This window comes from Myotis yumanensis, unplaced genomic scaffold (assembly GCF_028538775.1).
Source record: "Myotis yumanensis isolate MYYU_CA2020_CCGP unplaced genomic scaffold, mMyoYum1.0.hap1 SCAF_3, whole genome shotgun sequence".
NCBI lineage: Eukaryota > Metazoa > Chordata > Mammalia > Chiroptera > Vespertilionidae > Myotis > Myotis yumanensis.
The window spans coordinates 153,013,784-153,041,676 of NW_027223754.1; the positions used below are offsets into that span (position 1 = coordinate 153,013,784).

The 27,893-nt window shown below is 41.3% G+C and overlaps 1 non-coding gene and 1 pseudogene across 1 annotated transcript; one reads left to right on the forward strand and one right to left on the reverse strand.

The window, feature by feature from the left end:
• Nucleotides 1–1,005: 1,005 nt before the first annotated feature.
• LOC139006373 (aurora kinase A-like) lies at nucleotides 1,006–27,870 on the reverse strand (annotated as a pseudogene).
• Nucleotides 23,997–24,104, forward strand: LOC139007756 (U6 spliceosomal RNA). Its single transcript, XR_011470920.1, has one exon. It is a non-coding gene; the product is annotated as a U6 spliceosomal RNA (small nuclear RNA).
• Nucleotides 27,871–27,893: the final 23 nt, after the last annotated feature.

The following is a 27,893-nucleotide window of genomic DNA, read 5'->3' on the forward strand; positions in this document are numbered from 1 at the left end:
AATGAACAACATAAACTGAGGAACCAAAATAGAACTAGAGTCACAGAAGCATCAAACAGACTGTCCAACCTATGAGCAAAGGCAGAGGGTGAGGGGTAAGAGATCAACCAAAGGACTTGTATGCGTGCATATGAGCAAAACCAATGGACACAGATGGGGATGGGGCGGGAGGCTTATCAGGTCAGCCTCTTGGATTCATGCTTAATCTTTAGTATTCATTGAAGAGGGAGTTAAAAAAAACTTGAGGTGTTTCACAAAAATTTCCATAAGACCCTGAAGCTATCAGATGCTACTTTTTTTTTTTTTTTAATAGCACAGAGTATGGAGATTGAGTTAAGGTTACTTTCCTCACAGGAAGGTTTCTACTGAAGCATGTTGGTGCCCACAGTGTTTGGAGCGGCTGATGCAATGAAAAGGCCACTTCAGAGAAGACACAGTGGAGGAATACGTTTTTAGACTTCCCATTGAATTCATGACAACCTCAGTAGCTTTAGAATTACAGTATTTTATGTTGCTATTTACTTAAAATTGTATAATCTTCTCAGCTAACCTGCTTGTCTAAGGTTACTGAAGCTCCCTGACTGGATTGCAGAGTTTATGTCGGGAGAAATGACAGCTAATACAGGGCTCAGTTAAATTGTTAGTTAGGGTTTCAGGGTAGGAAATAGGAACCACCCAAGATAATTGAAGCAGTAAGGAATTTAAATTAGGGAATTAGGTGCCTACAGAAGTTTGAGTAGGGAGGAAGGGCAGATTCTGGGCTCGGCCTCCAGGAACGTCTTCAAAACAACAGGGAACTGACCTATAAGAAAGCTACCACCCTTGAGGCCACATAAAGGCTATGCCAAAGTCAAGGCTGTCACCTCTACTGCCACAGTGCTTTTGCCTCTTGACACCAGGAAACCGAAGAGTGGATACTCACGCACCTTTTTTTTCTTGGAAAGACAGTCAACCTAAAAATACAAAAAAAAAGCTGCCCAGAGCTTCTACCTTTATGAATGTGGCTCAAGGTGTTGTTGCCTCCACCATATTGCCTTTCAATTCTGAGGAATCTGAATTGTAGTCATTTCCAAGGTGATGTTTGCTGCAGAGACTGCCTGGAATTGACTGGATGATGACCTGCCACTGAATTCTGTTCTTCAAAGTGTGTCCACGGGCAGAGCTTGCATGTAAAGCCTTAGGTCCAAGGGAGTCAGAGTAATCTTTTAAGCTTTCTAGTTTTTCCAACTACAAGGTAAATGGATAAGACTGTGTAAGGCAATGTACAGCTTCCACACATTTGGGTAGATCATGAAAGACTGGGACCACAAAACAAAGATATGTACCTTAATCTCATAAAGAAAATAGCTCACATATAGAAAGCACTTATGATATTCCAGGAACGCTTCAAACCACTGTTGTGTACAGTATCTTGTTCAGTTTTCTTAGTAGTCCCATGAGAAATTATCCCCAATTTATACATGAAGAAATGAGGCACAGGTTGATTCAATTTCTTGACAAAGGTTACAGAGCCAGTAGTTTGAACTCATGTTCTTAAATACCATGTCATACTGCTTTTTGGGGGTGGAATCAAGGTAGGCTACCCGGAATAGTAATCCCTCTAAGTATTGAAATTGAATAGTAGTTTTCCAGGTGAGAAAGAGAGGAAGGGTTTATAGGGAAAACTGTGGAGAAATAACGGAGTGTGACTCTTTCCTGCTCAGACAGTTCTTTTGCTGGCAACTTTGTTATGAGCCCTCCTAAGGTTTCAGCCAACCCACCAATATTCCTTAAAAACTTGTTGTTATAGTAAATTTCAAATATACCAAAAAGGAGAACAGATTGAGTTTGATTTTTGGCAAGAATACTTCATTGCAACAATGGTACTTCTGATTGCAACAAATCAGAAACCATACAATGGTTAAATGGTTCTCTGAGTTAAGATTGATTGAATGGGATTAGGTGTTATCAACCTGGTCCATTAACAGAGGGCTTCAATCAGCCTGTTTCCTAGCAGCAGTGTTGGCATTAGAGATTGGCATGGGATGAATAGGGAATGAAGGTTATCCAGGATGGTAAGTTTATAGAACCAACATATACCTGTTCATTATATATTGTTTTCCCCTGAGATGATTTCTTTTATCTCTTTGGCCTCAGGACTAGTGGCCCTTCCTTTGTTATAAATGACTCCTCCTTCAAATGTCAGAGTGAACAGGCCATCTCAGAAGTTTACAGGTAACAACACTGTATTATATACTTGAAAGTTGCTAGGGAAAAAAAAAGTTCATAACATAGGAAACCAAAGTTCATAACCAGGAAACCAAAGAGTGGATACTCATAGCTGCAATGAGAAATGTTTGAGTATGTGTATGTCAGTGCCAGCCATTTGAAATGGGAGTTTGAATTAATACTGCACCTGGTTATAGAGGAGATAGTATAAGGACATACTTTTGTTGATTAGCTGCTCTGGGATTACCAAATACATGTAAGAAACCTGGAGCTTGTCTGCTTTGGACCTTTGGGTCATAGGTCAAGGGGAAATGAGATAAAAATCTGCTCTGCTATTGTTTCGTATGACCTGGATTTTCTTAGAAAGATAGTCAACCTAAAAATACAAATATTTTCCTCATTAGTATAATGATACCTGCTCATTATCTTACCTAATAATAGACAAACATGGTAATTGACCATACCTTTGCTACACCTCCCATTGGCTAATCAGCGCGATATGCAAATTAACCGCCAACAAACATGGCGGTTAATTTGCATACTAGGTTCCAAGTGGTGGAGTGAAGTCTGATGGCCCGGGGCCGGAGCAGCGAGGCCTCACACCCTGGCGCCAGGCGGAGCAGCGAGGCCTCATGGCCCTGGCACCAGGCAGAGCAGCGAGGCCACACGGCCCCGAGATCAGCAGAGCAGCGAGGCCACAGGGCCCCGGTGCCAGGAGGAGCATAGAGGCCTCACGGCCCCGGGGCCTGCCGAGCAGTGAAGCCTGATGGCTCCGGGGCAGCTCCGGCCAGAGCCCAGCCAGAGCGAAGGCCTGGGTCCCGGGTGCGGGAGAAAAACCGGTGCCAGCAGCCAAGGGAAGGGAAGGTCTATTGCATGAATCCACATAAATGCCTCAATTATGATGGCTCTCATCATCCCTTGCTCAGCCAGGATTCTAAGGCTGTAACCCTGCCAAGTCTCCATGGCCTATCACTCCATGGTGATAGAGTGGATAGACATCTCAAATGGTCTCTTCAACAAAGCGGTTCTAGTTTTCATGATATCTTTTTGCTAAGGTACCTCAAGACAACTTCTTTACCTAGTGCCCTTGTTGAGAATGATGGTTTCCAGGCCATCTATTGGTAATGTTCGAGTCCTCAGGGTACCCAAAACAGTACCAAGTCCAGTCCATGATAGAGTGAGGATCAGGCATGGCTTCCCACCAGTTCTACTCAACATTTTGTTAACGCAACACCAAACTTGCTCCTCACTTTAAGAAACTCATAAAGTCATTCATGTAAATTCTTTTTAAGTGTCTATTCCCTCCAAAGGCTAAATCCAGCTCTCCAGGCTATTGGCAGTTGGCTGCCATGCCATTTCCCTCAACTGGCTGTCTCTCACTTCTCCCCAGAACTTTCATCCTCCTTCCATATCCTCCCAAATATGAAACAAAACCAGACTATTATCTAGCAACTCATGGAAACATAGGATATTTAAAAAGAATTGAACACTTCAAAAAAATTTCTATTTAGTAATGAGTATATATATGTAGGCAACACCCAATTATAAAGGCATGCTTTCCATTAGCTGTTTCCATATGTGAGAGAACAAAGATTGCTGTAATATGGGCCTCTCTTGTCACATGTGTGTCATGTCACATAGCACACATCAATTCTGTAATTTAATTCATCCAGACCTTTGTAAGATTCACCATTAATGACTGAAATGGCTGCTCATGATGCCACTTTATTTCCCCAATATTGCCAGAAGAGTTGGTACAAATAGGAGATTCTTTACATAGTCCCATGTGAATATAAATGTAAAATTGTATCTAGTCACTGAGAAATTAAAATTTTGAACATGTTCAATATTTTTAAAATTCACTTTGTGGAGTATGCATTTTTTCATCCAGCATTACCTGCCAAATAACCCTATCCTAAACCTACCCTAATCCTCAAGTTCAGTCTGAGATCTACTAGGCACTGCTACTGAAGCATCAGGCCAAAAAAATTTGTTTCCTTCCAGCTCTACATTGTGTGATTATATACTGAAGGCATATAACATTGTGCTTTAGGTGGGGCTGATAAATACAAACAGAATTTAAGAGAATGAAAGACAACAATGTACTGAAGGAGCACGAAGAAGAAGGAAGACATCAAGAAATGATGATAAGAATCATGGGTTTAAAGCTGAGATCTGAAGAATGAGTGGGACTGGCTGTGTGAAGCTGGGGCAAGGAAAACCCCAGAAGAGAACACCACAATAGCATCTTTCAGGGAAGATTCTGTTGGGACTCTCCTCATTTTTCTTCAGTTCCTTTTTTTGTTGTTGCAGTTTGCTTTCATTAATTACTCTAAGCTTAATGCCATCTTCTCACATATAAAGTAGTGTTGTAAACAAAGCAATTTATTGCCTGACCACTGAGCCAAATACAACTCAATCTAGTTGATTTATGCAGATATTTTGTCTTTACTCAATGTTGTTTCAAAAATTAAAATTGCAATCTGTTTGATTTATGTTTCTCAAAATTTTCATAGGAATAATCCAGTCCCTTAAGCTCCTTGGAGTATGAAAAAGCCCATTAGAATTGATTGAATGGTAATATTTTCCTTAATGACTCATATTTATATTCGTTCTCCCATCCCACTTGTAACTTATTAAATTAACTTGTCACTTTAGTTATGAAAAAATGGGGCTCACTTCCTGCTCCTTTGAAAGCAAAACATCTAGATTTGCTTATTGTAGCATGAAATTACTTGAAGGTGAATTTCTTAGTCCATAAACCAAGGCTTCTATAACTATGAGAGACCTTGTTTAACATCATTTTCATCTATAATAGCCAGTTGCCCATAGCCTGAGGTCTGAAAGAGCCTCTTCTAACTTCACATGCTATTCTTTCATGGCTGAAGACAGGAACAGCAAACCATGTTGAATCAAGCAATCACACTTAATTCCTCTACTCAGAACTAGCACACTGCTACTTCTGTTCACATCCCATAGGCCAAATTATGTCATAATATCACATAGCCATCCCGCCAAATTGATGAGGTCGAGAGGTCTCCTTCCATAGGACACGTCTCACACAACTATGGGCAGGGATGTAGTGTTCTATTAGGAGGTAATGAGGAGTTGGAAATAATTATCTAACTTCAAATGTCTTTGTAATTTCAAAATATTTCCTTAGTGCAGACTGATTTTCATTCATTCATTCATAAATTTAACAACTACTTATTGAGCACCAAGTGTATGCTGGATATTGTTATAAGTACTTGGGTTATAGCCTTTTCTGAAGTTTACATTATAGTTAATATTTTAAAAATAGAATATTGGAATTTATACCTTAGGGTTATTTGTTATTGCCCATCTAGAAATTAAGTTTAGTGGCAATTTTCTCCTCATTGTTGAACTGCTCTTTTCTTCATTTTTTAATGACTCTACTTCTGGCTCAGCAATATTGTTTATGAACTAGAGGCCCAGTGCACAAAATTCGTGCATGGGAGGGGGGAGTCCCTCAGCCTGGCCTGTGTCCTCTCGCAGTCTGAGAGCCCTTGGGGGATGTCCAACTGCTGGGTTAGCACGGGGAGCCCACCAGTCAGACATCCTTAGTGCTGCCAGGAGGCAGGAGAGGCTCCTGCCACTGCCGCTGCGCTTGCCAGCTGTGAGCCCAGCTTTGGAAGTGCACTGACCACCAGGGAGAAGCTCCTGCAATGAGTGTCTGCCCCCAGGTGGTCAGTGCACATCATAGCGACTGGTCATTCTGCCATTGGGCTGAAACCAGCTCTCTGACATCCCCCAAGGGTCCCGGATTGTGAGAGGGTCCAGGCCAGGCCGAGGGACCCCACTGGTGCATGATCGGGGCCGGGAAGGGACATGGGAGGTTGGCCAGACAGGGAAGGACTGTGGGAGGGCTCCAGGGTGTGTCTCGCTCAGTTCCTATTGGCCAGACCTACTGGTTGAAGCGACCGACCCCTGGTGGTCAGTGCATGTCATAGTGACTGGTTGACCGGTTGACTGTCTGCCCCCTGGTGGTCAGTGCACATCATAGTGAGCAGCTGAGTAGCCTTAGCATATCATTAGCATATTACACTTTGATTGGTTGAATGGTGCTGGGGTCCAATCCCAGCAGGTCCAGGGGTCCCCAAAGGTGTGGACGGAGTCGGCGAAGAAGGAATGACACGAAGACAGCCTTCAGTTGATCAGCAACCTAGTCAGGACCTATAGCCAGGATCTCCAGCCAAAGTTCTGGTCGGAGTTCTGGTTAGGAACTGATGAGGATCTGACATTTATTGTCTTATTACATCCGTATTTATACCAGCCGATTTTAATCCTGTCAATTTCTATTACAAGGGTTAAGGTGTTTCTCATCTCCATTCCAGGGAGTAAAGACCATGTAGCTTAACTACACGCCTGGCACTTAATTAAGGGGTTGTATCCCCTCCCTAACCTCAGGGAAAGATCCCCACCTGGGGAAACAACCTTTCTCGGAGAGGTGACCTTGGTTAAAACACATGGCGCTAAAGGGAGCAAACATATTAAAAACAGTATGCTATATATGCCAGGTCCATTGAAACATATGCTGTGCAGAGGTTTCTTTCCTGCAGCGACTGTGTCAAGCAGCAAGGATGGACCGGCTTCCGGCAGAATGGCCAACTGGGTGACCGGACACTTAGCATATTAGGCTTTTATTATATAGGGCTAGAGTCCCGGTGCATGAAATTTGTGCACTCGGGGAGGGTCCCTCAGCCTGGCCTGTGCTCTCTTGCAATCCAGGAGCCCTCTGGGGATGTCCAACTGACATCCTTAGCACTGCCCCAGAGGCGGGAGAGGCTCCCGCCACTGCTGCTGTGCTCGCCAGCCATGAGCCTGGCTTCTGGCTGAGTGGTGCTCCCCCAGTGGGAGTGCACTGACCACCAGGGGGCAGCTCCTATGTTGAGTGTCTGCCCCCTGGTGGTCAGTGCGTGTCATAGCAACCAGTTGTTTAGCCATTTGGTCAATTTGCATATTAGCCCTTTATGCCTGTGGGATCGGGCTGAAACTGGCTCTCCGACATCCCCTGAGGGGTCCCAGATTGTGAGAGGGTGCAGACCAGGCCGAGGGATCCCACCAGTGCACAATCGGGGCTGGGGAGAAACGCAGGAGGTTGGCCAGTTGTGGAGGGAGCGTCAGAGGGCTCCAGGGCATGTCCAGCCCATCTCGCTCAGTCTTGATTGGTCAGACCCCAGCAACAAGCTAACCTACCGGTCAGAGCATCTGTCCCATGGTAGTCAGTGCATGTCATAGTGAGCGGTTGAGCAGCCTTAGCATATCATTAGCATATTACGCTTTGATTGGTTGAATGGACAACCAGACACTTAGCATATTAGGCTTTTATTATATAGGATAGTATGAAGTAGAAAGCTAAGCCAAATTATAAACTATATGGGCTTACTTGTATGAACTCTCTAATATGTTAGCAGATGATGTTATGTAAAAATGTCAAGTATAAATTAGAAGCTGAAATAATATCCACTGAGAGAAAATAGGTATTTTTGATGCGCACACACACACACACACACACACACACGCATGCGTGCACACACACACACAAATGAAAGAAAGAGAAGAAAGAAAGAAAAAAAAACAAGAAAAGAAATAATTTATAAAAGCAGGGAACCAGTATATAGAGAACATAGAAATCTATAGACTTGACTTTACATGTCCCTTCCTAAGTTATAATTCATTCATTATTCATTTATTCAAAATTTTTTATTCAGCTCTTATTATGTGCCATATTCTGTTGTAGGTGCTGGGAATATGCAATGTACAAAAGAGACTTCATGGCCTACATTTCAGTGGGAGAGACAAACAAATAAATAAAATGTATAGGATGACAGATGACGTAGCCATTAGGAAAGTAAAAATTGTTATAGTCTGGCTTAGCGTGGATCAGACCGTGAAACCTCAGAGGGAAGGTAGGGGAGGGTGGAGGAGAGATCAACCAAAGGACTTGTATGCATGCATATAAGCCTAACTAATGGACACAGACACCAGGGGGTGAGGGCATGAGTGGGTGGGGTGGGGGGAGCCATTGGGGGGATAAGGACACATATGTAATACCTTAACCAATAAAGAAAAAAAATGTTATAGTCAAAATGGGCAATGTAGGAAGAGTTTAATAGAGGTCAATATGTAATATAGTGAATAGATAAGTAACTTATCTAACTTATCGAGTATATAAATGTTAATAACTTAATAAAGCAGGGCTAAAAAACAACGGGTACGCTGTGCCTGGAGCTAGCAATAGTAGGGAGCTCCTGACTCCCAGAGGCTGAAAGGTAAGGAGATGGAGAAGTAAATAGAACCCAGAGAGGGAAGCCCAATGAAGAGGACAGGAGCTGTGGTCTTCGTTAAAGGAGGCGAACATGGAGCTGGAAGACTAAATCCCCAAGCTCCTTTTCTTCCTCCCCTGGATCTCTTTCTGCTGTCTCCTCTTGGTCAACCCAACAGGAAGCCAGAGATCAAGGGAGCTTGTGGATAGAATCCATTCTGTTAGGCTCCTGTGACAGAGCGGGGCCCAGTGAGTGGAGCATGGCATGGGATATTCCAGAGCAGATGGTGGTAAGTGCTTCAGAGAAATATAAAGCAGGAAGGGGGGCAAGGAGGAAACAGGGCAGGAACTGGAATTTTAAACAGGGTGATCAGAAAAGGCCTCAACCAGGTTATGACATTTAAGCAAGGACTTCGAGGAGTGGAGGGAGTGAGCTATGAGGGAATCTGAGGGGAGTGTACTCCAGGCCAGGGGGGAGCAGATGACAAGTTTCTGAGGCAAAGCACTCTGAAGGTGGAAAAAATAAATTTTCTCAGTATTTTAAAATTGCTTCAAAGAACGCATAAATCTGGTATATGGATTTGCATATTTATAATTCATAATAATATGACATTTTCTATCCAATAATTATATTTGCAGAAATAGATTTTATGTTATCAACAAAGCTTTCAATACAGATAATTAACAATTTTAATCTCCACTGCTAGAAGTCATTTTTTTGTATATGTCTTAATGTATTTATAAAAACAATATATAAACCATCAAAAACATTTTTAAAAGCCCTTACCATTTAGGACCAGTTGAGACACACATTCATCTGTGTCCCAAGCAAGTCCTGCAATGGCTGTAGAGCACGTGTGCCTATTTTACAATCTCAGGAGATAAATGGTTAGGAGGACTAGAAAACATGCATAACAGAGATGGACAGACACAATATTCTGCATAGACTTCATCTATACACATATCTTTATTTTAACATTTAAGGGAATCACATACTCATTCTGACAACTTTACAAGGTGTGGTCACCCAATAAATTACACACACACTCAGGTACTTGGAAGGTTATTACGTAAGGACACCTTACTCCAAACAGGCTGTGGGGTGGCTGCACTTGAACCCCTTGCCTGCAGAGGATGAAACCAGTGAGATTAGCCCAATTCACATGACTACTTTCATTTCAGTGTCACATTTATTGAAGTGGAATTTTCTCAATGGAGAGGATGAGGTATTGCCTGTTTGGTAACACACACACACACACACACATATATACATATATACATATATATATACACTAGAGGTCCAGTGCATAAAATTCATGCACTCAGGAGGGGTCCCTCAGCCCGGCCTGCACCCTCTCACAGTCTGGGAGCCCTCAGGGGATGTCTGACTGATGGCTTAGGCCCGCCACCGCTGCTGTGCTCGCCAGCCATGAGCCCAGCTTCTGGCTGAGTGGTGCTCCCCATGTGGGAGTGCACTGACCACCAGGAGGAAGCTCCTGTGTTGAGCATCTGCCCCCTGGTGGTCAGTGTGCATCATAGCCACTGGTCATTCCTCTGTTGGGCCGAAACCGGCTCTCTGACATCCCCCGAGGGGGCCTGGATTGCAAGAGGTTGCAGACCAGGCCGAGGGACCCCACCAGTGCATAATCGAGGCCGGGGAGGGACATGGGAGGTTGGCCAGCTGGGGAGGGACTGCAGGAGGGCTCTAGGTCGTGTCCGGCTCATCTTGCTCAGTCCCGATCAGCCAGACTCCAGCAGCAAGCTAACCTACCAGTCGGAGCATCTGCTCCCTGCTGGTCAGTGCATATCATAGCGAGCAGTTGAGCGGCCTTAGCATATCATTAGCATATTATGCTTTGATTGGTTGAACGGCTGACTGAGCGACCAGACACTTAGCATATTAGGCTTTTATTATATAGGATATATATTTTTTTCATATTTTTTTCTTCCTTTCTCTGTAACGTTGCAGATTGCAGGCAGGCAGTTGGTAATAAGATCATGTCAGGAGTTTGTTTCTGCTGATTACACAGCAGCCCTGGCTCACAGGGTTCTCTCCCTGAAAGAGTCTTTTAAGATTCTTGCTAGTTGATGGTTTTGAGGAATTTGCTCTGATGCAGGGGTGTTCGAGTACTTCTTTCAGGCCAGCCTTTGCCTGGGGTTGTGCATCAACAGTCTTGAAGTCTGAAATGAGGTCCCTGGTTCCCCCTGGTACAAACTCAAGCAATGTGAATTCAGCCTCAAAATCGGTATGTGCTTGCTTCAAAAGGAGGCTTTCCAACTAAAAATCTATAGCAAAGGACTCCAAGGCTCCAGAGAACCGCCTTCTCATCATGCCTTTGGCCTTCAATTATCTCAGGGCCAAAGAAGGTGGTTCTCTTGGAGGATGGGCGTGTATGGACCACCCCAAACCTGCAATCTTAAACTCTCCAGCTGATCCAAGGAGCAAATTCTCTGGCTTAATGTCTCTATGAATAACTCTTTGAATGATAGTAACATAGGGCATTTGCCAATTCTGTGATATAAGCAACAGTTCTCTGCTCATCTAACCTGGATAGTTTTAAGTTCCTTATAGGAAGCTCTAAGAGGTGCAAATTCTAGAATTAGGTGAAATATGGTGGCATCATGGAAATAACCACACAGTCTGAGAATATCTGGATGCCTCAGGTGGGATTGTATTTCTACTTCTCTTCTCAGCTGATGTCCAACTCCTGCTTTCTCCAGTTGAGCTTTAAATAAAGCTTTCAGGATAACTTTGCTTTGTTTTTCTCTCATCAAGTAAACATTCCCAAACTTTCCCTTACCCAGAGGGCGACCATTTTCAATACCTTCCAAAGCACATTGCCTTTTTAAAAAATTCTTTGTTTCTCTGTTCTGATGCTTGTTTCTCTTCAGAATTATTTCCAGGGGCTGATGGCTGGGGCTGCTCACTCTTTTATGTATTATTCAGTGGCCTGGAGACAGGACAAGGGACACTGGTTGCCTGCAATTGCTTCTGCTTTAGATTCTGAACCTGTTTATGGCTGCAGACAAGCTTTTGTGCTTGTAAAGGAGCTCGCTGGGAGGAATTTAAAGGACACAAAACCCGCTCAGCCTGGCCACTATTTGCAGATAATGGATGTCGAGAAGGAAGTTGCTGAGTCACCAGAACACGTTTTGGACCACCACCCGGTGGAATTGTAGTCTTAACAGGCCCTGAAATGCAGCATTCTTTAGATTTGTGCTTGTCAGCTCCACCTCTGAAACAAGGCAGCCCAGTCCTCCAGAGAGCACCTCGCTGCTAGAAATCTTTGCATCTGATACTCTAGACTTCCATAACCCACCTATGTGAGAATTAATTTTCCTAGGGTTATGAATGGGTAAAGAAGACCATTTGTGTCATATTTCTAATGCAAAGAGAGCAAGTGATTTCTGCTTGATGGGGACTTCATTTCTCCAGGGGACCAGGTTGCCCACCCTGCTAAGCACTTCAAATAAATCGTCACTTTCAATACTCATAACAGCTACATTAATTTTGAATTTTACAACTAAACTCTAGTTAAGGTTTCTTTTTGTTTCCATCTTGAAAGACAGCTCTGTTCAAAGACCATTGAGGATGTTGAGAATAAAGACAGACTCTGAGCTCCCCTAAAAGGTGCTTTATCTACACATTTAGAGGAGAACAAAAGGGGAGAGGAGAGGGAAGGACGAAGAGGTTTATGGAACTAGCTACTGGCTCTTTTAAAAAATATATATATTTTATTGATTTTTTACAGAGAGGAAGGGAGAAGGAAAAGGATAGAGAGTTAGAAACATCGATGAGAGAGAAACATCGATTCAGCTGCTTTCCTGCACACTCCCTACTGGGGATGTGCCCGCAACCAAGGTACATGCCCTTGACTGGAATCGAACCTGGGACCCTTCAGTCCGTAGGCTGACGCTCTATCCACTGAGCCAAACCAGTCAGGGCACGCTACTGGCTCTTGAATAATTTAGTAATGCCAATGAGAAACAGGCAGGTCTTAGAACTTGAGAATTCATGTTCAAGGAGCTGTTCTATATTGGGGCTGGTTTCCTCATGGTTTTATATATTCTTTGTTTATGTGTGTCTGGTGAGTAGAGTGGTAGCCAGGAGACCGGCTCTTGTTCCTAGTTGCAGGGCTCTCCACCCTGGGTGGAGGTTCTAGCCTCCTCATCTACTCATGGGGCCTTTCCACCTCTTCCTCTGTACTCTGGGCCTTCTGCCTTAACACGTTCTTATTTAGCACGGCATACACTGTACTTTTTTTTTCTAGGTACCCTCTCCCCCCAACCTATAATTAACATGTTTCATTAGTGCTTTTCTCTGCCATAGTTTTAAGTGGTTTAGAGAAGTTAATACATATATCTATCTCCCCTAAAAGAAAAAATACACAGCACATCAAAGAAGTTACACACACACACACACACACACACACACACACACACACAGTGTATAGGTTCATGTATGTATCTCTCAAAGAAAAAAAACAAAACACTTCATTTATGGATCAGGAAACTTGAGAACCTGAGGCTAAATGCACTACCAAAAGACACAGCTAGATAAGGATATACTTGGAATTTGAATCCAGTTAGAGTAGACCTCTGACCTTACTGCTTTGAACAATGAACAGTTTATTTACTACCAAATAGTGGATGAAATATGCCTGAGGAATAGTACATGGGAAAAAAGAGTTCCTGTAGAATTCCTATTCTGTTTTTAAGATTCACTCTCTCGTCGTTTAGAATATATCTTAGATCTTTAAAACCACACAAGTGAGTTAAATATATAAATTTGTCCCTAGGAAATGAGTGCTTGGGAATAAGTCTGATGCCTACTTGGGGGTTCAACAAACGCTGAAAAGAAAAGTAACATGGCACATGCTGTACATTCACTTGTCAAATTCTTTCACTGTACAAGCAGTTTTACTCTGTGACTCTAGGAAATACCTGCTCAAATGTTTGTCTCATTGGCAGCTAAACATTACAACACGCCCGGAAGCTTCTCGGAGAACTTTATTAATGGAAATGGTCTGTTAAAATGAAGAAGCTTTAGTTACTAAAATAAAAGCACAAGCCTCAAACACCTGGCTTTTAATGATGGGATTTATCAATATCACTAGGAGTTAGGTAAGATTAGTGTATTACTCTGAGAAAGAATTAATTTTCTAGGCAGAAATTAGCAGAAGATTCTTTTTTTTCACTGTAAATGATTTTGCTTTTTACACAGGAACACAAATTCACGAAGTATGAATAAAATGAGTAGGTTTTATGGCTTCAGCTCTCTTTACTTATCCCAAGTACTTCATAAAGATAATTTACATAGACCCCTACTTGTAGGCAAGATTAATGACCAGGAATTCTTTACATAGGAAACATGACATATGAGTGGTATTTATATATATTCCTTATTAAATGTTGTACTCAATATATGTTTATTGAAAGTCTATTTTGTGTTAATCTATGTGGAAGAAACACTGAAGATGTCTACCCTCAAGGAGCTTACACCATGGATGGGGAGAGGGGCCTTACAACAATAGAAAGATGGCACTGCAGAGGGCACATGATAGTAAATAATGAAAGAGAGAGAGAGAGAGAGGATATTGAAAGGTGGCTTGGCCCAGAAGACTTCTTGTAGGACAGGGAATTTGATTTGAGGCCTAAAAGAGAATAAAATAAGAATAAGAAGAACACAGTAAGGAAGACATTCTTCAGAGAAAAAATTTACAGAAAGTCATAGAAGTGAATAGAGTAAATCTAACATCATCTTCAAGGGAGAAGTGGAAGAGATTAATAAAAGTCAAGTTATGGAAGGGTTGTAGGCCAGGCTAAGGAGTGTAAACTTTACTTTAAATGTGATTGGAAACCACTGAAGATTTCTGAGAAGAACAGAACATGCTAGAAGTAGTATTTTATGAAAATCAAGTCATGTTGAAAGCAGAAAGGCATATTAGGAAGCTTTAGTAATAATCTTGGACTAAAAGTGGGCCTATATTAAGATGGTAATGTAGAAATAGAAAATCATTTTAAAAAGATGTCCGGAAGGAGACTAGACTTTGGGTGGTGAGCACACAATGGAACATACACATGATGTATTATAAAGTTCTACACCTGAAATTTATGTTACTAGAGGCCTGATGCATGGATTCGTGCACCGGTGGTGTCCCTCAACCTGGCCTGCAGGGATCAGGCTGAAACCAGCTCTCCGACATCCCCTGAGGGGTCCCAGATTTCGAGAGGGCACAGGCCAGGCTGAGGGACCCCACCGGTGCACGATTGGGATTGGGGAGGGACCATGGGAGGGCTCCAGGGAGTGTTCGGCCCATCTCACTCAGTCCCGATCAGCTGAACCCCAGCATCAAGCTAACCCACTGGTCAGAGAGTCTGCCTGCTGGTGGTCAGTGCACATCAGAGCGATCGGTTGAACAGTAGAATGAATGGTTGGACACATAACATATTAGGCTTTTATTATATAGGATTGACCAATGTTATTTCAATACATTTAATTAAAAAAGAAAGATGTTTATAGGATTTTATTAAGTAAGAATGCTAAATAAAATAAAATATTTAAAGACAAACATGATTCTGAGATAAGACCAGGGAACAGTGAATATTGCATTGTTGACAGAATTGTTGAAGATAAGAGAGCAATCCAATTTTGGGGAGATAACAAATTCAGATTTGATACATGTTTGGTTAAGGTAACAGTAGAATATTCATGTCTTCCTAAAACACTACATGCTGCTTTTGTACATGTATTGACTATTCACATTTACTCTTTTAAGGAGACTTTGGTGAATCCTTTTTTAAAAAGAAGATATTTTTATATAAATCATACACCCCTTACTTTATAAAGTTTGGTTTCTTTTGTTGGATTTTTGAAAGCACCATTGACTTGAAATGTTAACAGATTGTCCTCTGTAAGAGCTAGGAAAAACTTCCCGATGCATCCTTCCTTTATTTCCCCATGGCCCAAAGTCATTACTAACCAGTACACTGCAGCTCTGGTTCTCAAACTCTGCTTTATATTGGAATCACTTGGGGTGTTTAAAAAATTGTACTGATGCCTGAGCTCCATTCCAAGGAGTTGTGCTTTAATTGGTTTGGGATGAGCCCTGGATGTTGGGATTTTTCAGAGCTTCCCAGGAAATTCTAATGTGCAGCAAGATTTGAGAACCATTGATTCACATCTAATCACCATGGAGGAAAAATATTTTCCTGTGGGCTAAAGTCTAAAAGTAATCAGAATGAACTGAATGAGTATTGAAAGTAAGTTTAAGATATATGATCCTTATCTCTGTTTAATTCCCGGTTTGCTCATTTTTTCAAAGATATAATAGGGGAAGAACACTGGGCGCTGGAGGCAGCCCAGACATCAGAGAATTTGAGAGACAGAGGCTGCTAATTCTCCAGACCTCCAGGCACTCGGTGGCACCCAGGGGAGTGAGATGGGAAGAGTTATGACAAGGAATTGGGCTTCTGGAGGTGAAGCCCTCTTCCACCCAAGTGTCCAGGAGCTCGAACCTAACCCCCAACCATGGTGGGTCCATAATTCCACTCCTGAGACACTCAAGGTTTTTCTGTGTTGCATTTCCCCCCTTTACCTGTTGAAAACAAAGATAATAGAAAATCTACAGACGAAAAATGCCTTGCTATATTTTATACTTTATTCAATTTTCTATATTGTTTCCAGGTAAATGGGATATCAGATAATTTGCCATAATATCAAAAGCCCTTTGGACTTCTATCTGTTAAATAGAGTGGAGAAGAAAGGCACCTGTGGAGAACAATGATAAATCACCACTGATCTAATTGAGATTAAGTTGGTTGCCCCAATGATCATTGTAACTTTCTGAACAAAATAGAATTAAAAATGCAGAACAGTGTAATGTGTAGGCTAAGTCTAATGAAAACATACCACAATGTCTTACATACACCATCAAAGCATAATCAACAGTACCACAATTTTACTAAGAATTCTGCTTATTCAGCAGGAATAAAAAGTTTAAATATAATTATTGTAGGTTCAGTTCTGGCTAAGTTTACAAGATGATAAATGCTACATTCCAACAGGAAATGTGAGGTCACCTGTGTGGTTTGCTTAAATTACTCTTCCAAATAAGATTATAATTAGACTAGAGGCCCGGTGCACAAAAATTTGTGCACTCGGGGGTGGGGGGTGGGGGTGGGTCCCTCAGCCCGGCCTATGCCCTCTTGCTGTCTGGGAAACCTTGGAGGATGTCCACCTGCTGGCTTAGGCCCGCTCCCTGGGGGATAGGGTCCAAGCTGGCAGTCAGACATCCCTCTGGCAGCCCGGCAGTCCTGGGGGGGTGTCCACTTACCAGCAGGGAGCAGACCTAAGCTGCAGTCAGACATCCTTAGTGCTGCTGAGGAGGCATGAGAGGCTCCTGCCATCAACGCTGTGCTGGCAGCCATCAGCCTGGCTTGTGGCTGAGCAGAGCTCCCCCTGTGGGAGCACACTGACCACCAGGGGACAGATCCTGCATTGAGCATCTGCCCCCTGGTGGTCAGTGTGTGTCATAGTGACCAGTCATTCCCAGTCATTCTGCTGTTAGGGTCAATTTGCATATTACCCTTTTATTGTATAGGATAGAGGCCTGGTGCATGGGTGGGGCCGGCTGGTTTGCCCTGAAGGGTGTCCTGGATCAGGGTGGGGGTCACGCTTGGGTGCCTGGCCAGCCTGGGTGAGGGGCTGATGGCTGTTTGAAGCTGGTCACACTCCCTTCAGGGCGGGGGTCCCCACTGGGATGCCTGGCCAGCTTGGGTGAGGGACTGATGGCTGTTTGCAGGCTGGTCAAGCCCCCCCACCCCTAGTGGGGAATCTCACTCCATGGAGGTTTGGCCAGCCTGGGTGAGGGGCTGATGGCTGTTTTCAGGCTGGCCACAGCCCCTTTAGGGTGGGGGGTCTCCACTGGGGTGCCTGGCCAGTCTGGGTGTGGGGCTGAGGGCCGTTTTCAGGCTGGCCAAGCCCCCCGGCGACGGAAGCTCCCAGCCTCTCCTTTTTTTCTTTTTCTTTTTTATTCTGGGATTTATTTACCTTCTATAATTGAAACTTTGTAGCCTTTAGTGGAGCTCAGAGCTGGCCAGGACGGGCAGGAAGCTTGGCTTCCTCCATCGCCAGGGACAACCCAAGCCTCCTGCTCACTCCAGCTCCGTGGCCACGGCTGGCTGAAAGCAGGTATCTGGGATTTATTTAGCTTCTATAATTGAAACTTTGTTGCCTTTTGTGGAGGCCACAGCTGGCCGAGGCAGGCAGGAAGCTTGACTTCCTCCATCACTGGAGCAACCAAAACTCCTGCTTGCTCCAGCTCCGTGGCTGCCGGCCACCATCTTCGTTGGGTTAATTTGCATATAGTTGCTCTGATTGGCTGGTGGGCATGGCTTAAGGCATAGCAAAGGTATGGTCAATTTGCATGTTTTTCTTTTATTAGTGTAGATTAGGAGGTTAGACATTATAGGAGACTATTGGGAGACCTGCTTTTTCCAAGGGTGGGTCCTGTAGATTCTCCTCCAGCCGTGGAATTGCATTCATCTTGACCACAGTGCTGCCTGGAGCATGGTGAGAACTGAGAAAATGAAAAGTGGAGATAGAGCCCAGATCCCAGGAGGAAAGGAAACATAAGTGACCGGCCAGAAAAATTGCTTTCATTCTCAGAAAAAGAATGCTGGTGAGAGATCACCTGTGACTGGCTACCAAGAAGAACCAATGAAGGTGCTCAATGAGAGAATAAATGGTATCAGCCAAGACAGATCTTTCCTGTTTCCGTATTTCTCCTTCAAATCACATGCCTCTGCTGGGAATGAGCCTGTCTAGCAGTCTGCCTGAAGAGAGGGAACTGGTCATGTCCCCTCTTCCTTTCCTAGGAGGTCCAAACTTAGGGAGAGGAAGCTTAACCTTTAAGATGACAAGTTTTTAGCTATTTTATTAGATTGGACATATTAGTTACTAAACCAGGACTATGACTTTGCCTAGAAGTGACTAAAAACTCTTTGTTACCTATAAGTGACCAGCAAAATTGGGAACTTGCCCTAAATTTTTCCAAGGTCAGGGAAATACCTAGTCAGTGGGAAAGATGAAATTGATTTTGATTAGATGCCATGAGTTCTGCTTCCTCAATTCTAGGGCTTTACTGGCCTGTTATACTGCAGGAGGATTGCTGCTACCAAAAGATGAATCCCACAGGAAATTACCCACGGGCGACTCACTTGAAGGGATTATAGCAGTATTTGAACACTCCTTCCTACCCATTTTCCACTGGCTCCAGAGACAAGTAAAGCAGATACCCATGACCCATTTATCTCCATGCTGGGTTCGGTAACCTCTGAGAGCCAGTTGACTCGGACAAGCTTCATATGTCATTAGAAAGCTGGCTTTAGGTAATACCAGCTGTCTTAGAACGGGTGGCATTCTTTTCCCTTTGTCTTAATATACAAGTCAGAATGTCCATTTAAAAGAATCTTCTCTTAAGGCGACAGTGAGAAAATTTAGGAAATAATCAGACATGAGGAAATGATTTTGACCATCTAATAAATATGGGTCTAGTCTCTAAGGGAAACAGATGACTCCAATGTTGAGACTTGTGAGTCAGGTAGGTGAACAGTTGACCCGTGACAGAGCAGTGGGGACTATGTGTGGGCCATCATACTTCCTACCCTGCTAAATCAACACAGTCCTGGAGGTAGGGAGAGCAAAAAAGAGGGACTATTCAACATAGGAGAGGTGAACCCGAATTTTGAAAATGGAACCTTATTATTATTTTTAATTTAAGAGATGAGACATTTCTGAGTACATTCTGGATCCTTTTAATTAATTAATTAATTAAATTTTAAAATTAAATTTATTGGGGTGACATTGGTTAATAGGATCATATAGGTTTCAAATGTACATTTTGATGATACATGATCTGCATATCGCATTATGTGCTCACCACCCAAAGTCAAACCATTTTCCTCCGTCTAAATTTGTTTTAAACCTCATTCATCTGATCCATAGTTTAGTTTTGTCTCTCAGTACTCTTGCCTTCCTGTTCTACAGGTTCAAAAGTGCATGTTATTTAAAAAAAATAAGAAGAGTGCATGCTATTGTACCTTTAAAAGGCTCTGGGGATGTTCTCAATACCATTCTCTTTTAAAATTGTTTTCACTAACCTGGGAATATAATACGAAGGTAAATCATTCTGAAGGTGAAATTTTGTCCACAATTTTATTACTCCCATATCTTATTTGAAAAATAGTATCTTTATTGAAAAGACAAATTAACTCAGATAGAAAGTCTAACACAGCTTTAAAAAATGTTTTTATTGATTTCAGAGAGGAAGGGAGAAAGAGAGATAGAAACATCAACGATGAGAAAGAATCATTGATTGGCTGCTTCCTGCACGCCCCACACTGAGGTTCCAACCTGTAACCCAGGCATGTGCCCTGACCAGGAATTGAACTGTGACCTCCTGGTTCATGGGTCAATGCTCAACCACTGAGCAACACTGGCCAGGCTGCATCTTTTTTTTATTGTCCTGGAAATCTGGAATTAACCTCAGGCCTGACTTAACCTAAAGCTTATTACTAAAATTCCTAATTACCATTTCAATTTTATCATTATGGACAATCTATAAATCATTTAATTTAAATTAGCTCTGTAAATGCCATTCTACTTCTATTGCAAAATCTCATTTATTAAATATTTTAAATTTCAGATGTTTGACCAGACACTTTCATATACAGTAATACCTTTTTTTCCAAGGTACCTTTCTTCAAAACTTCTATCAGAAAAATTTTGGATAGTTTGTACTGATCTTTGACATACACAGAGTAAGTATTAGCTGGCATCATGATAAATTATGGTCAAGTACTTTTGAGCCTTCACCCACTTAACAACCTTGATATAAAGCAAAGTATAATAAATTTCCCCTTGACTCTGGTGTATATTTTTACATGACTTTTATAGTCAACTATTATTATACTAGATTTATATCAACTTTTAGGAATGTATTTATTAATAAGATATCCATTAAAAACTTTTTATACTTTAAAAACATTACCCACACTCATAATTTTACTGAAATACATAAATATAATAATTTCATTGATTTTTTTTCATGTCATAGATTTTTTTAAAGCCAATATGTATTTTTTTTCTTTGGGCTTAGATTTCCTTATAATTCTCTTTGCACCCCTTATATCATGTCCTCCACCCACCTCCAGGTTAACCCATATTAATAACTTAGTATGAATCACTCCAATGAATCCATTGCACCGATAAGCAATTTTCTTTGCACTCACATAATACTGCACTTTCAAAGATACTTATACAGAATTTCCAGATACCAGGATTCCTCTTTCTCCAAAAATATGATTTTCTTGATTTATCACTCAATAATATCTCTTGAAAATGTCTCTAAATCATCTGACATGTCTTTGGTTATTTACAATAGCCACATAATGTTCCATTATATGATGTATTTCTCAGCTATTTGTCTATTGATGAACATTTATTCTGTTTCCATGTTTAAACTCTTCTGATAAATGTTGTAATAACCATTTCTGTAAGCATGCTCTCACAAACTAGCATTTATGTCTGTGGGATAGATTCAAAAGAGTGTAATCACTGTGTTAAAGGGTATTTGTAGTTTTAATTTAATTTAATTTAATTTTTGTATTTTTTATTGCTAAAAATATTACAAAGGGTATTACATATATGTTCTTCCCCCCCCCCCCCCCCGCCCCCGCCCTTGACAATCCCCTGGCCTCCCTTACCCCCCAGTGTCTTATGTCCATTGGTTATGCTTATATGCATGCATACAAGTCCTTCGGTTGATCTCTTACCCCCCTCCCTCCTGCTCCCCAACCCTCCCTGGCCTTCCCGCTGCAGTTTGACAATCAGTTTGAGGCAGCTCTTCCTCTGTATCTATTATTGTTCAAAAGTTTGTAATGGTCTTTATTATCCATGAATGAGTGAGATCATGTGGTATTTTTCCTTCATTGACTGGCTTATTTCACTTAGCATAATGCTCTCCAGTTCCATCCATGCTGTTGCAAATGGTAAGAGTTCCTTCTTTTTTACAGCAGCGTAGTATTCCATCTTGTAATGTACCACAGTTTTCTAATCCATTAATTGTAGTTTTAATTTTAATAGAGCTTCATATTGCTTTCTCTAAAGGCCGAATTACATCAAATTTCTAGTAATGCATGGGAGTCCACCTTTCCCCACATCTACCAGTAATAAGTTCTGTAGCTCTATTCAATTTTTTTTCCTGAGCTCATAGGTGAAATATGGTATCTCATTGTCACTTTAATGTGTATTTCCTGAGTACTAGTAGATTTGCACCTTTTATTAAGTAGCTATGGTCCATTGGGATTATTTTCTGTCAATTGTTTTATATTTTACCCATCCCCCCATTTAATTGTGTGTGTCTGTGTGTATTTGCCACATGTGAATAAATGATAAAAGTTTTTTATATATTATAGAAAGTAGCTTTGTATTTAACTGATTTTATTTTGTTCAACTTTTGGTTATTGTATTTTGGCTACATTTTTATACAGCCAAATTTGGTAACTGCATAAAATGACAAAAAGACAGTAAAAATTATCTATAATATCAACACCTTTCCCCCATTTTTGAAATAATAAGAGTCTCTCCCTTTGACCTCTGAATCCTATGCTTCAGAAATAATTACAATAAATATTTTGGGATGTAGACTTCCAGTTTTTAATTTATGCATATAGAAATATACCTACGTCTTTATTGTGAAGAGGTGATATTATGAAATGTCAGCATTTTTTTGGCTCCTTCAATTCCTTAGTTTACCCACACCCTCATTTCTTCTAAACATACACAAGTTTATAACAGAAATTACAGGTTTGAAAAGTACTTGTCCATTTATTTTTCCTTTGACATAGGAAGAGAGATAATTACTTTTCCTGACCTGAGATTTAAACAAAAAGGATCAGAAAGGAAGTAAGATTATTAGGCTTGACTGTGGATCTTTGAGAAATTGGCCTTGAATTCTGGCTCCTTCCCTTTAGGTCAAAAACCCTTGTGAGGTGATAAAACCCTCAGATATTTGGTGATTTGAGGACAGTGCATCAGCATCAGCAGCAGAGGTGTGGGAACCACACACAAGTGGCAGTAATAGGAAGGCTCTCATCTCTCACATAAACAGCCCAGTGGTACCCCGTGAGGGCAGCAGTGACTTAGGGAGGAAGAAGCCTCCCTGGATTGCTACTGCTTAGTGGGGCGAGGCTCTTACGGACACCGAGTTAGTGACAAAGGCCCTCCAATCAGTTTCTCAAGCAGTTGAGACCTTGGCTGCAGATACAGGAAGTCCTCAGTGTCATCAGTGGGTTCTTGGAACTGCCACGGAACGATGTATAACTCATTTTATCACAGGCTAATTGATATAAACAACAGTTAAGTTCCTACAGCATCTCATTAACGTTATAACAAAACAATGTTGAATGAAACAACATTATTGGAGGGCTCACTGTATTTCTGAAGGAAATCAGAAAGGAGAAAACAACAGAGGCCAAATGATGGCCTGGGGCAGGCTTGTGTCCCTTCTCCTGAGGCAGCTTTGGCAGGTGTTTAAAGGACTGTGGTCACACAGTAGCAAGTGGATACATGAATAATAATATTGTCCCATTTAAAGTCTCTGGACTAGTGGGCATATAGAAAGAAAAAATAGAAAATTATTGAACTTCACTAGCATTCAAAGAAATTAAAATCTAAACAATGAAATATACCACTCTTCCTGGTTCAAATAGGCAGACACAGCAAAGATCCTATTCAATGCTTTCAAGAGCCAGCTATTATTTTATACTGCTGCTACATATCTACATTGGTATAACTTTTCTTGATGGTGATTTGAGAATATATAAAAAGAGTCTCATGTAATAATGCTATTGCTTGGAATTCAAGAAATTAATAATGAAACACAAAGACTTATCTCCCCAGAGAGATTAATTACATTATTTTTCAGAGCAAAAATTAGAAATAACCTAAAAGGATTATAATAATATGATATTTTCAAATTGACCCAAGACATTATTTGACAAAGGAGGCAAGAGCATATAATGGAGTCAGGACAGCCTCTCCGATAAACAGTGTTGGGAAAATTGGACAGATACATGCAAAAAAAAAAAAAAAAGAAAAGAAACTCGACCACCAACCTACATCATACACAAAAATAAATTCAAAAATGGATAAAAGACTTAAATGTAAGACAAGAAATCCTAGAAGAAACCATAGGCAGCAAAATCTCAGCCCTCTCTCATAGCAACATGTTTACAGATCTATCTCCTTGTGCAAAGGAAACTAAGGAGAAAATAGACAAATGGCACTACATTAAAATAAAAAGCTTCTGCACAGCAAAAGAAACCATCAACAAAATGAAAAGGGAGCCCACTGTATGGGAGAACATATTTGGCAATGATACATCTGATAATATCCAAAATATATAAGGAATTCATACAACTTAACAAAAGGAAGATAGTGCGCACTTCAGCAGCACATATACTAAAAATTGGAATGATACAGAGAAGATTAGCATGGCCCCTGCACAAGGATGACATGCACATTTGTGAAGCATTCCATATTTAAACAACAACAACAACAAAAATAAAAGAAAGACAAACAATCTAGTTAAAAAATGGGCAAAGGACCTAAATAGATACTTCTCCAAAGGTGACATACAGATGGCCAAGAGACATATGAAAAAATGCTCAAAGTCACTGATCGTCAAAGAGATGCAAATTAAAGTGACAATGAGGTATCACCTCACACCTGTCAGAATGGTTCCATCAACAAATTAATAAATGACAAGTGTTGTTGAGGATGTGGAGAAAAGGGAACCTTAGTACACTGCTGGTATGCAGACTGGTGCAGCCATTATGGAAAACAATATGGAGTTTCCTCAAAAAATTAAATATGGAACTGCCATTCGACCCAGTGATCCCACTTCTAGGAATATATCCTAAGATACCTGAAATACCAATCAGAAAGAATGTATGCACCCCTGTGTTCATAGAAGCCAAGGTCTGGAAACAGCCCAAGTGCCCATCAGTAGATGAGTGGATAAAAAAGCTGTGGTACATTTATACCATGGAATACTATGCAGCAGTAAAAAAAGAAGGATTTCTTACTTTTTGAGACAGCATGGAGGGACCTGGAAAATATTATGCTAAATAAAATAAAATAAGCCAGTCAGAGAAAGTTAAGTATCACATGATCTCACTCATATGTGGAATCTAATGAAGAAAATAAACTGATGAACAAAATAGATCCAGAGACATAGAAGCATGGAACAGACTGTGGAATCTCAGAGGGAAGGCAGGGGAGGGTGGGTCCGTTGGAAGAGATCAACCAAAGACCTTATATGCATACTAGAGGCCTGGTGCATGAATTCATGCATGGGTGGGGTCCCTTGGCCTGGCCAGTGATTGGGGCCATGGGAGCTGGTGGCCGGGGGCAGGGGGTGGGGGGAGGGACCACGAGAGGTTAGCCGTCCCTGATCAGAGCTATTGGGGCTGGTCGGCCAGGGGACAGGCCAGGGACTGCAGGAGGTTGGCCAGCCAGAGGGAGGGATAGTGGGAGGTTGGCTATGGGAGGAGCGCATTGACCACCAGGTGGCAGCTCCTGCATTGAGCGTCTGCCCCCTGGTGATCAGTGGTGTCATAGTGACAGGTCGACCAGTTGTTAATTCGTTTGGTTGTTCAGTCACTTAGGCTTTTATATATAGAGATATGCATAACCCATAAACACAGACAATAGGGTGGTGAAGGCCTGGGGCAGGGGTCAGGGGGCAGGCTAGAAGGGGTCAATGGGGGGAAAAAGGAGGATTTATGTAATACTTTCAACAATAAAGATTAAAAAGAAAAAAGAAGTGATGCTACTCTCTACTCCTGCGAGTAGAGTATAATGGTTTCCATTGTTTGATGTCTTTGCTATTAGTGAAATTAAAAAGTTGTTAAATAAAAAAGACATAATAATAAATATGATATTTTCCTTTTACATTTCCTCATAGTTTCAGAACTTATTCTAATAAGCATATTTATTTTATAGAGAAAAATAATAATTAAAAAACTTAAAAAATCATCAAGCAGTTCAGGTGTTAATATAAAAGTGCAATTAAATATGATCACTTCTGAATCACATGGCCGTGACCTGAATGACTAATGTATGTCCACTGCCAATACAAGATGAAAACACTGTTCTTCAGGACATTGCAATATTTGTTTAGAAGGACATGTCATATAATACATTTAATTTTAGTAATCACAACAACATTGGAGAAATTTTTTACCCACCCAATTTTCCATCCACAAAATTGCCCCATATTAACTGTCTAGAACATTCAGATGCAACCAAAAAATGTTTCTTTTCGAATAGATTTAGAAAATGTTTTTGGATCTCACATGAACTTTTTACATTCAAAAGAAAAATATTTTTATTGATTTCAGAAAGGAAGGGAAAGGGAGAGATAGAAACATCAATGATAAGAGAGAATCATTGATTGGTTGCCTTCTGCATGCCCCACACTGGGGATCGACCCCACAACTCGGGCATATTCCCTGACCAGGAATCAAACCGTGACCTCCTGGTTCATAGGTCAATGCTCAAAAATTCTGGCTGGGTTCTACATTTAAAGAAAACAAACAAAAAAAAAATAGTTACAATCTTATGAAAAGAGTGGAGGAAGGACTGAGAGAGGGAGAACCTAACTTGATATTTAAAAGAAACATAAATAGGAGAAGGACTTGTAAGGAGTATAGCTATTTTAATTATCTTGATTTTTACTTTAAAAATCACGATAGGTTCTGATCCTAAAATGGCATATAATTATTTGTATTTCATAGGAATAATGCCTTAATAAATTATCTGAGTAAAGCTACTTATAATGTTGTCACGCTTAAGAAAGTATTCACAAATCTTTGTCATTTTTCAGTTCATCCCTAAATATTTCTCAAATCCTCTTCCCTCTTTCCATTTTTTCCATTTCCACTAGTCCAGGCTACCATTATCTTATTTGATCAGCTACCATAGCTCTAAGTGGTTTCTGTGCACTCACTGGATACCATCATGAATTCATTCTTTGCGATGCATACAGACTGGTGCTTTTAATTAACAAATCCAATCAATTCAACTTCCTGCTCAAAATTCTTAAATCATTCACCTTACTCTGAAGATATAGGCAGAATCGATCGACATGACCTATCAGGCCCAACATCTCTACACTTTTTGTTGTTCTTTCTCCTCTTTGGCCACCGGTCTTGTTTAAGTTTCCTCATACTCACCATGCTCCCTCCTATTACTGGGCCTTGGCACATGCTGATTCCTTTGTATAGAACCCTCTTCCATTCATCTTTCAGATTTCATTCAAATGTTACTCCCTTCCCCCACCCCAGCCTCCTTCAAAAACTTTCATCACACATATCCTTCTAGTTTATTGCGCTCCTTATGGTTGTAACCTTACTTTTGTTTGCAATTAATTCCTATCTTTACAGACTGCAAGTTCCATGAGGGCAAAGCCCACTGGTTTTGTGACTATGGACAAGTTACTTGATGCCAGAGAAAGGTTCTTTCAGCTTCATTTCCCTTGTGAGCAGAAGGTCTTATTTTATAGCCTTCCTTGTAATTAGTTGTGACTGAGTTTTGGGAGTGGAACATGAGTGAAAGTGATGGGATCCGTTAATCTTATAAGACAGATAATGTCTGAATCCCAGTATGACCACATGGAAGATTGCTCAACTGATATGCTTGAATTGGACTGTGATGTGAGATAAATACAAACTTTCATCATGTTAAACTATGGGGATTTGTGGTTTGTTTATCAGAGCAGATGATACTAGTTTATATTTGTTGACATTTCTTTCAGAAAAATAGGTACAAATAATGTTTATTATATAGGGCCATGGTCGGCAAACCGCAGCTCGTGAACCACATGTGGCTCTTTGGCCCCTTGAGTGTGGCTCTTTCACAAAATACCACGTGCGGGCGCACACGTACAGTGCGATTGAAACTTTGTGGCCCATGCTAAGAAGTCGGTATTTTGTGGAAGAGCCGGTATTTTGTGGAAGAGCTATGCTTAAGGGGCCAAAGAGCCGCATGTGGCTCGAGAGCCACGGTTTGCCGATCCATAGTTTGCCAACCACTTGTATAGGGCTATGGACAAAAAGGGCCACATGCTAACCATACAAGCTCAGGGAAGGCCTGCATGGAAGTCTTGCAAACTCTAAGACCTAAAGTAACCATAAGGACGGTCTGAAATTAAAACTTTAACTAAAAACAGTTACGGTGGGTAGTCATGTCCTAGGCAGGTATCTTCCCTGACGAAGTCAATCTTTACGTTAAAGGAATCTACTGCCATTTTGTCTAAGATAACATATCCTT